This window comes from Arachis hypogaea, chromosome 11 (assembly GCF_003086295.3).
Source record: "Arachis hypogaea cultivar Tifrunner chromosome 11, arahy.Tifrunner.gnm2.J5K5, whole genome shotgun sequence".
In the NCBI taxonomy this organism is placed as follows: Eukaryota; Viridiplantae; Streptophyta; class Magnoliopsida; order Fabales; family Fabaceae; genus Arachis; species Arachis hypogaea.
The window spans coordinates 132459578-132470564 of NC_092046.1; the positions used below are offsets into that span (position 1 = coordinate 132459578).

The 10987-nt window shown below is 40.1% G+C and overlaps 1 non-coding gene across 1 annotated transcript; it reads right to left on the reverse strand.

Annotated features, from left to right (window-relative positions):
• Positions 1-4865: 4865 nt before the first annotated feature.
• LOC112726125 (small nucleolar RNA R71) lies at positions 4866-4969 on the reverse strand. The gene has a single exon (XR_003165191.1). It is a non-coding gene; the product is annotated as a small nucleolar RNA R71 (small nucleolar RNA).
• Between the last annotated feature and the right edge of the window lie 6018 nt (positions 4970-10987).

Genomic DNA, 10987 nt, shown 5'->3' on the forward strand with positions numbered 1-10987 from the left:
ACAGAGCTCATAACCTTAACAGTGGAGGTTTAGTTGCTCATGGTTCAGAGAGAAAATAAGGATTGCATATTGGAATGGAATCGAATAATGTTGTGCTGGAATCCCCCTGTTGGAATCCCTTTTTATATCTAATCCTAATTAATTTTTAAAATCTATCTTTTAAAACTAAAATAATATATTTTTCTATTTTTTAAAATAAAAATTAAAGCTTAAATTAAAATTAATTAAAGCAATTAGCATGTCTTCAATCGATGGATGGGGACCACTGGCTTCGTAGGGTCCACGCCTAACTTGGAGTGGGCATAACCATTCTTGTGTGAATCTCCCTTGAGTCTCTGCTATCCCCTGGCTCTAGTCTGTGTTTCTGGGCCGAAAACTGGGTCGAAACTTAGCCTGAAATCGCCCCAGCATTTTCTACGAATTCTGCATGTGGCGCATGTCACGCGTACGCGTCAGTCATGCGTACGCGTCAATGGTCTTCTTTGCGTGTCACGTGTACGCGTCAGGTACGCGCACGCGTCGCTGAGCAAACTCACTTTTCACGCGTACGCGTTAGGCACGCGTACGCGTTGCTCCTCGCTGGTCAGCTCATTGGTTTCTTCTCTTTCTCTGCAGAAACTCCATCAAATCCAACCAAATACTACCTAAAATAAACAGAATTGCACAAGACTCAAAGTAGCATCCATAGTGGCTAAAAGATAATTAATTCTTGATAAAACTTAATAAATTAAGTGCAAATTCACTAGGAAAAGATAGGAAAGATGCTCACGCATCATCTACCCACCTAAATAGGAATTTTGCCTACAAAATTTGAATTCAGTTACCTAAGAATAGGTGTGGGTAGTCTGTTCGCATCTCTGACTCAAGTTCCCAAGTATGTTCCTCAATACCAGCTCGACTCCATGCAACTTTGACTAATGAAACTTCCATTCCGCATAACCGTTTAATACTCGTGTCATCAATTCTGACCGGAGTCACTTGGAGTGTTAAATCTTCCTTTAATTGAACAGATTCAGGTTCTAACACATGGCTAGCATCAGGAGTATACTTCCGAAGCTGCGACACGTGAAATACGCCGTGCAGGTTCGAAAGGTGAGGTGGTAGAGCTATCCGATATGCCACCGGTCCAACCCGTTCAAGAATCTGAAATGGACCAATGTATCGAGGATTCAGCTTCTTCATCTTAATCGCTCTACATACTCCTGTTGTTGGAGTAAGCTTAAGGAAAACATGGTCTCCTTCCTCAAACTCTAAGGGATTTTGCCTCTGATCGGCGTAACTCTTCTGACGGCTCTGAGCAGTGAGCATCTTATCTCGGATTTTCTTGACTTGTTCAGTAGTTTCAGCTATCATCTCAAGCCCCAATAAGCTATTCTCCCCAACTTCATACCAGGATAGCAGAGATTGACACATCCTCCCATACAGAGCCTCATATAGAGCCATTCTGATGCTCGCATGGTAGTTATTATTGTATGCAAACTCCACTAGCAGCATTGATGCCAAGGCATCATAGGCTAGTTTCACTAGCATTTTTCTGTTAGTTTTAGTTGTTTTATGCATTTTCTTGAGCTTAAAGTAACCAAAAATGGTTAAATGAAGAACAAAGCAATGAACCATCCAAACAATATGATTTTGATGCAAATTCCATGAGTTTTAGTTATATTACTTAAATGCTATGAATGGAAGATTTCTCATGAAATTTTGCAAGACTTTGATGCAATTGTTTGGATGATTTCAGGGAAGAAGAGGCTAAGCAAGGAAGCAACAAAATCAATAAAGGAAGCTTGAATATCACATGTGGAGTTTAAGTTCCAGTTTAAGCCTAAACTAGAGCTTAAACGCCAAAAATCATGAAGGATAAGAAATGCTGGAATTGAAGTTTAACCTCCAGTTTGACCTCAAACTGGAGGTTAAACGCCAGAATGAAAAGCCTCACTTAAGGAGCATTCCACGTTTAACCTCCAGTTTGACCTCAAACTGGAGGTTAAACGCCAGAATGAGTATGCCACCCAGGGAGGAGTTCCACGTTTAACCTCCAGTTTGACCTCAAACTGGAGGTTAAACGCCAGAACCAGGAAGAGTACCAGGGAGCCATTCCACGTTTAAGCTCCAGTTTGACCTCAAACTGGAGCTTAAACGTGTTCGACAGCTTTTCTACTCCAGGGTTGCTCTCTCCATTTCCACGTTTAACTTCCAGTTTGACCTCAAACTGGAGGTTAAACGTGTTCGACACCTCCAGGGCTACCATTCTAAGCTTCCACGTTTAACCTCCAGTTTGACCTCAAACTGGAGGTTAAACGTGTTCGACCTCCAGTATGCCTCCACCCTTTTCCACGTTTAACCTCCAGTTTGACCTCAAACTGGAGGTTAAACGTGTTCGACCTCCAGTATGCCTCCACTCTTTTCCACGTTTAACCTCCAGTTTGACCTCAAACTGGAGGTTAAACGTGTTCGACCTCCAGGGCTGCCCTTCCTATCTCCACGTTTAAGCTTCAGTTTAACCTTAAACTGAAGCTTAAACGTGTTCGACTACATGACTCTCCAGGGCTACCTTCTTCCATTTCCACGTTTAAACTTCAGTTTAACCTTAAACTGAAGCTTAAACGTGCTTCTACAAAAGGCCTCACTGGAAGTGTCTGGCGTTTAAGCTGCAGTTTAAGCTTAAACTACAACTTAAACGCCACTCTTGGAAAAGGTTTCTGGGCCAAAAATATTGTGAGTTAAGTTAGTCTTTGAGCACAAAGATTAACTTAAACTTACTTTGGTATGAAACCCAATTGAATATCATGGTTTATGGGATTGGGCCTGAAGGATTGATGAGTTTGAAATCTCAATTTATTGAGTCATGTGTCATTATTTGATTATCACTAAGTTGGCTCAATAAATGTTACAGGATTTGGATCAACAACCTCATCAAGATTATGGATCATAAACCCAAGGCAAAAGGAAAGCAAGGAGAGGCCTCAAAGCCCAAGAAGCACAACTGAAGCTCAATATAGAAAGTGTATAAATAGGATAGAAGTTAAGTTAGAGGGGGGATTGAAGGGGAATCCAGCCCCTGATGGGAACTTTTACTTTCACTTCTAGCTAGTTTTCCTTTTCTTTGTAATTGAATTCAGAGCTATGATTCACTAAACCCCCTTTCATTGGGTTAGGGAGCTCTATTGTAATTCAATGAATCAATAATAGTTTATCTTCTTCTTCAATCTTTTCTCTTGAATTTTGTTAGAAAGCTTCTCGATCTAATTCCATTGAGTAGTTGTCTTGGGAAAGAAACTACCCATACTTGGAATCCTTCGGAGCCTTGGGAAAGGAATGGAGGATTCATGCTAGAGAAGCTTTCTCACAGTGAATTGGATTGGGGTTTGGATGGATATTGTGACATGTAATCCTACCAAATTGTGGTTCATGAAATTGTGTGGTATAATCAGTGATCAAGCATCATCTCTTCTTATGAACATTTAAACCAAGGGATTGGGAATTTGTTTGTTTTTAGAGAGAATTGGTGAGCCAAGGGATTGGGATCCAATCATATAAGATTGCCAAGCAAAATTCAATGAATGCATTGGTTGAGGAAGAGATATACATGTTTTGATTCGGAGATTTCAATATCTCCTAAACCCAATGAATTCCCCATTTCTGATTTCCACTTTCTCTTTACATTCTGCAACTCAATTCATGCAACACCCCCATTCCCTTTTAATTTCAGCAATTTAGTTTCTGCTCTTTAATTCATTGCAATTTAAGATTCCGCCATTTCAATTCCTTGTCATTTACTTTTCCCGCCAATTTTACATTCCGCAATACTCATCTCAATCTTGATTCCGCTCAACTAGAACACACTTCTAATCCGAATTGCTCACTCAACCAATCCTTGTGGGATTCGACCTCACTCTATTGTGAGTTTTTACTTGACGATAACCGGTGCACTTGCCGGAAGGAATTTTGCCGATCGTGCAATTTCCTAAATCGTAGCATAACTAGTTTATGTGCATCAAGTTTATGGCGCCGCTGCCGGGGATTGGTTTTCGATTGACAATTCTCAAATTGGAAGCTAACTAGATTGAGCAATTTTCTCTTGCTTTGTTAATTCTGTCCAAGATACTTGTTGAATTTTAATTTCTGCACTTGGTTACATGCTTTCCTTCTTTATGCCTTTAAATTCATGCAACTAACTCACTGACTCACTAACTGTTTGAATTAATTCCTCAATTGAGTTAACCATACTCTTCCATTAACCAAGAGTATTTCACTTGTTTGTGTTTGAGCTGTGTTCTTGTATGACAGGTAGGAGAGGAGAGACATCAACTCCTCCATATACCGAACCAGAGAGGACCCTTCATAGACTTAGAAGGGAAGCAAGAGGGAAGAGAGTAGTGGGAGAAGAGGAATCTGAAGGAGAATCTGAGGACAATTTTGAGGAAGCTTTAGATCTCAACATGGATAGAGAAGTTCACAACCATGAGAGAGCTGATGGAAACGATGCCATCCCTGAGAGGAGGGTTCTTAGTTCATACATAAACCCAACCTCTGGGAATTGTGGTAGTAGCATCCAGAAACCACCCATTCAGGCCAACAATTTTGAGCTCAAGCCACAGCTAATATCACTTGTGGAAAATCATTGTTCCTTTGGAGGAAGTGCTAATGAAGACCCAAACCAACATCTCACAAAATTCCTGAGAATTTGTGACACTGTGAAGTCCAATGGAGTCCAGGAAGATGCCTATAAACTGCTTTTGTTCCCATTTTCACTTAGGGACAAAGCAGCTAAGTGGCTGGAATCATTCCCAAGGGGGAGTCTAACAACATGGGATGAGGTGGAAAGCAAGTTTCTGGCACGTTTCTACCCTCCACAAAAGGTCAATAGGCTTCGATCTGAGGTTCAGACTTTTAGACAACAAGACGGTGAAACTCTCTACGAGGCATGGGAGAGATTCAAGGACTTGACAAGGAAATGCCCACCAAACATGTTCCATGATTGGGTGCAACTGCACATCTTCTATGATGGGCTCTCTTATGAATCAAGGAAGGCTGTAGACCATTCATCAGGAGGTTCATTGAACAGGAAAAAGACTGTGGAAGAAGCCATTGAAGTGATCGAGACAGTGGCTGAGAATGAGTACTACTATGCATCAGAAAGGCACAACACTAAGGGAGTCATGGAGCTGAACCATGTTGATACAATTCTAGCCCAAAACAAGGTGTTTGCCAAGCAACTAGCAGAGCTTACCAGGCAAATAGAAACAAAGCAAGTGGCTGCAATACACACACAAGATCAAGAGGAAGTAGGCATTGAAGGAGGTGATTGGGATGAGGCCAACTATGTGGGAAACCAACAAAGGCAATCATATGATCCACACTCCAACACTTACAACCCAGGCTGGAGAAACCACCCAAACTTTGGGTGGGGAAACCAACAAACCCAACCACAAAACCACAAACCTTACAACCACAACCAACAAAACAATTCCACATACCAAAACTCCAACCAAAGATCATACCAAGCCACACAAAACACTTACCCCCAATCATCATATCATGGCCAAAATAATCAACACACCCAACCTAATCCGAACCAACAATTTCAAGATCAATTAAACCGGATAGAAGGAATGATGGCAACCATGAGTCAAGACATAGTTGAATTGAAGAGCTTCAGGGATGATGTGAGGACTACCTTAAGAAACCATGGTGAAAAACTCAAGAGGATGGAATCTCAAGTAGGAGAGCTATCTCAACAGGCACCCAAATCAACTGCAGTATTCCCTAGTGACACAGAAAAGAATCCTAAAGGGGAACAAAAGAGAGTAAGATGGGAAGAATGCAAGGCCATCACCATATTGAAGGAAGTCTCAGAAGAAGAAGGAATCAGGCCCTCAGAGCAGGAACCAGAAATCTTGAAAGAAGGTGTGGAAGAAGTTAAGCAGGAAGGTGGAACTGAGCAAGCCAAGGAACAGCAAAAAGGCATGATGGAAATATACCAACCAAAAGCACCATTTCCTGAGAGGTTAGGAGGAGGTGAAAAAAGGAAAACCTATTCAAGGTTTCTAGAGACATTTAACTCTCTTCATGTCAATATTCCCTTTCTTGAGATTCTTCATCAAATGCCCACACACATCAAGTATTTAAAGGAATTGTTAAGCAAGAAAAGAGTTTTGAAGGGAGGACAAACGGTAACAATGAACAAAGAATGCAGTGCTCTCATCAAGAAGGACACACTCTCTAAGAAAACGGACCCAGGAAGTTTTCATATCCCTTGCATCATAGGGGAAACAAAAATTGACAGAGGATTCTGTGATCTAGGAGCTAGCATAAATGTGATGCCTTTAACTCTTATGAAGAGGCTACAACTGAATGAGGTGAGATCCACTGATGTAATCATACAACTGGCTGACAAAACTCAGAAGCAAGCTGAAGGGGTAGTTGAAAATGTGCTGGTGAAAGTGGGGGATTATTACTTTCCCACAGACTTTGTCATTATGGACATGGAGGAAAGCTACTTACACCCTATCATTCTGGGCAGACCATTTCTAGCCACTACTAGAGCGCTCATAGATGTAGAACAAGGAGAGCTAATTCTGAGAATACATGATGAATAGCTCATTTTCAAAGTTTTCAAACCTGCATCTGAGCCTGAACCAGAACCTGAAAAGCCTAAGGATGATAGTAGCAATCTGTGTTTGGAGGAAAGGAATCCAGCAGCTGAAACTCTAAAACAGTCCTTGGAAGGCAACCAAGAGTTGCAAGAGTTAGAGCCACAAGAATCAGTGGAAACAGATCAGAAGGATCCTCCTGACATAAGGGTCAATGAAGAAATCCTCAAGAGAAAGGGGAGAGTGATAGGGAGATTGCCAAGAGGATGGAGAAATAAGAAAATTCCCACTGAAGGTTTTTCTCAGGGAGATAACGTGATATCAAGTCATTATCTGCCAATCCCACCTGGCCTCAAAACCATTCCTTCCCAGCTCCCTCAAGTGTTCACAATCAGGAAAGTTCTTTCTATGGAACATTTAGAGATCATGAATGAATCAAGTGGGGACGTTTTCATAGTGAGAGGAGAAGACGTCAAGCACTACAATCCACCCTAACAAGGGACAACCGTCAAGCTAGTGACGTTAAAGAAGCGCTTCATGGGAGGCAACCCATGTTTTTAGTATCCTTAATCTTTAGTGCTTTGCTTTACATCTAATAAAGCATGGTTTCTTATGCATGAACTTGAATCCTCAGGACAACTATTGATTAAGTGCACTAAACCTTGCATGTAAATTACAATGGGTCTCTAAGTTTGGTGTGCCTGATGGCACTCCCAAATCTTACTCAAATTAAATTCCATCTTTCATTCAAGGTGCACAACCAAACATTAAGTTTGGTGTTCTTTTTGAACACAGTTTATGAAAAGCAAGAAGTTCCTCTGGATTTCAAAATTCATGACAAGTATACCATTCACATGTTTTAATACTTTGGTTTCAATTACTTAGGGTAGTAACTTTGTTTAGAATCAAAGAGCCAAGGTGACTATGATTTATTAGAATCATGCACACTCATTAAGGACAACCAATATGGATTTCATGTCATCAGGAGACTTAACCAAACACTAAGTTTGGTGTCCAAATAATAAGTGTGCATACATGTAGAAGTCACGGCTATAAGCTCATAAAGACAAGCATTGATTTACATGTGCAAATACTATTCATAATTCACATGGACCGAAAAATGATAGCAAATTTGTTTGTTTGTGCAGGTACAAAAGAAAAGACAAAAATGGAGGAAAAAGACAAAGGGAGGTACGTGCTTGGTCAAAAAGAAAATTCACAAATCTTTGAAACTAACACATGGGAAAAGGAAGTTCTGCAAGAAAAGAAAGCTACATGTACAACCTAATGCACCCAGAATACTTCCAAGAAAATGAAAAGCAAATCGTCCTTATCCACAATTCATATATTTACCATCAAGCCACCCTTCACAAACCACCCTAACCGTCCATTTTTCACTCATAGGCACTATAAAGAACCACTTGGGGAACGAGTCCCACACCACCAATTCTCCTTCATACACATTTTCCTTCATCATAGCATAACTATCTCTTGCCGAAAACAACCTCACCACACCTCCAACAACACTTCTTGCTTCACCTTGTCAACTTTAGCTTGTCACTTACCAAAACTAAAAAAACCAATGGCAGCTTCATCTAGCCACAAAAGAAGAAAAGACAAGCAGCCAATGGAGGAAAACAGGGAATTCGATGCATGGAGATACAGATCAGTGTTCCATGAGATTCAAGCCGAATGGATGAGACCTAAAACGGTACTAGCTGAGGTTCCCTTTGACCTTGAAAAGGATGAGTTCCCAGGTGTTTGGGAAAAGATCAAAAAGAGGAAGTGGGAGCTCCTAACTAAGCCAATCACTAGAATCAACATCAACTTGGTGAAAGAGTTTTATGCAAATGCAGTAAGGGAGGATCAAACCAAGAACCCCACATACAAAAGCTATGTGAGAGGGGTGGAAGTTGACTTCAGTCCCAAAGCAATCATGAAAACTCTTGGCCTGAAAAACATACATTTCAGCCAAGCAAGTTATGAAGAAAGGATGATAGGAGAACCTGACTATACAACTATTGCTGAAGACCTTTGTGCCATCAGAGCTGAATGGGTGAGAAAAACAAGAGGGGCTCCAAGAGTCTTGAGAAGGGGAGACCTAACACCTGAAGCTAAAGGGTGGTATGCAATAGTTAGGAGATCCATCCTACCCACTGCAAACTCTTCAGAAATAGTCCCTAAAAGAGCCATCTTGCTACATTGCATTATGGTTGGAGGGGAGATCAAAGTTCATAAACTCATTGCTGAACAGATACAAGAGTTTAGTGAGAAAAGTGACCCTGAATCCTGGCTTCACTTCCCTAGCACTATCATTAGACTATGCATCGATGCCCAAGTACCACTTGAGGATGAAAGACCTAATTGGCTATATCCTGGACTGGCCATAACTGCACACAGAATGACTCTTGGCCCAACTCCTCCAAGACATACAAGAAGAAGAAATGAAGAAGGGCAACAAGTGGAAGCCGAGCAAGAAGCAGAACAAGAAAGACAGGAAGGAGAAGATAGAGAAGAAGAGCAAGAAGAGCAAGCAACTCCTGAAAGAAGACAACGAATTCCCAGAGACCCCATGGATATGAGCAGAATGCAGGAAATCATGGAAGGAATGTCTCAACAATACATGAGGTCTCAGGAGAGACAAGAGGACTTTCATCTAAAAATGATGGATATGCAAAGGAACTTTGAATCAAGATTCTTCGATCTGCAAAGGGAACAAAATTTACACTTACAGGAATCCTTCAGCCACATATGCCAACACCAAGATGCCAATGTCTTGGCAATCAAGGAAGCCACCACTTTACAGAATGCAAGATACTCAGTCCAAGCTGATTACAACATCAGTTCGCAAATCAAGCTTAACTACATAGGGGAACATCTACACAAGATGGACCCAGCATTCCCAGCTTATGATGAGTATTTCAAAGGGAGGAAAGAAGGAGAAATAAACAAGGCAATGATCCTTGAAAAAGGAGTGGAAGAAACGATGAAAAAGGCTGGATTTTGGAAAAAGCTCATCAGAAAAGACAAAGGAAGCACAAGTGGTCAAAAAGAGGCAGGAAGCAAGAAGAAGCAGGATCCCAAGAATTAAGAAGAACCAAGCAATAAAGAGGTGGTCTCGTTCCTTAATAATCAAATGATAATTGGTGAATTGTCTTTATGAACGTGTTTTCATCATAAGTCATTTAAGTGTTATGTGGAGTTTTTTTTTATGAGTCGTTTTTTAGTATGTGTGTTTGTTAATTGCTTTGAATAAAGTGAATGCCTAGATGTTTGGATATAACTTCACCTTCTTAAACAAGTGCGTGCCATGCTTGTTCTGTTTCCAAAAAAAAAATAAAAGAAAAGTTTGAACAAAAGTAACTTGGCTAAATTAGTGACAAATCAAGTAGAATTAAGTGGTGGTATGCATGCTTGATTGTTTAGTCAGATCACTAAAATTAGAATGTAGAATTATCATTTTTATGTAGAAAGTGAAAATTGTCTATGGATCTTGATGAATAAATGTCTTTGGCCATGAAAAAGAAAGAAAAAGAAAAAGAAAAAGCCACGGAAAAAGGCAACCAAAAAGCAAAAAAATTAAGAAAATAAGCTAGGTACCAATGGTTTGAACTTCTGAGACAAATGCCTGTGGTGTTTATGTATTAAGGATATGCTTGGATGAATAGGTTCTGAGGAGTGTTTCAACACTTGGTAACTTGGGTTAACTAACCCGGGATTATCAACCAAAAGTCCATTATCAAGAGCAACCTAAATACAAAACATTTAGTCACACAAAGAGGTGCTGGGCACCAATGTCTCAAGAAGAAATGTGAACTAAAATGCCTAAAGTGGATATGTGTAGTGCACTGATAAGAAAAGGAAAATGCCAAAGGCTTGTGCAACACATGACACTAAGCAAACAAGGAGCAAAGGAGCTCTAAGAAAAAGAAAAGAAAACAAAGAAGAGAAAAGTGCCAAAGACATAAGAATAACAAGAGGCCATAGCAATGTTTGATGGATGCAATGAAAAAGTGATAATCCTACCTGATAAGTATGAAAAAGTGATGCTGCAACTTTCTGCATAAAACCCTTCTGATGAACTTCAAATGCTTGCTAATATAGCCAATGTAATTGCTTTCTGTTTCATACTTTCTTCTCAAATAACTCAGGACTTGCTTAGGGACAAGCAAGTATTAAGTTTGGTGTTGTGATGCCAAGGCATCATAGGCTAGTTTCACTAGCATTTTTCTGTTAGTTTTAGTTGTTTTATGCATTTTCTTGAGCTTAAAGTAACCAAAAATGGTTAAATGAAGAACAAAGCAATGAACCATCCAAACAATATGATTTTGATGCAAATTCCATGAGTTTTAGTTATATTACTTAAATGCTATGAATGGAAGATTTCTCATGAA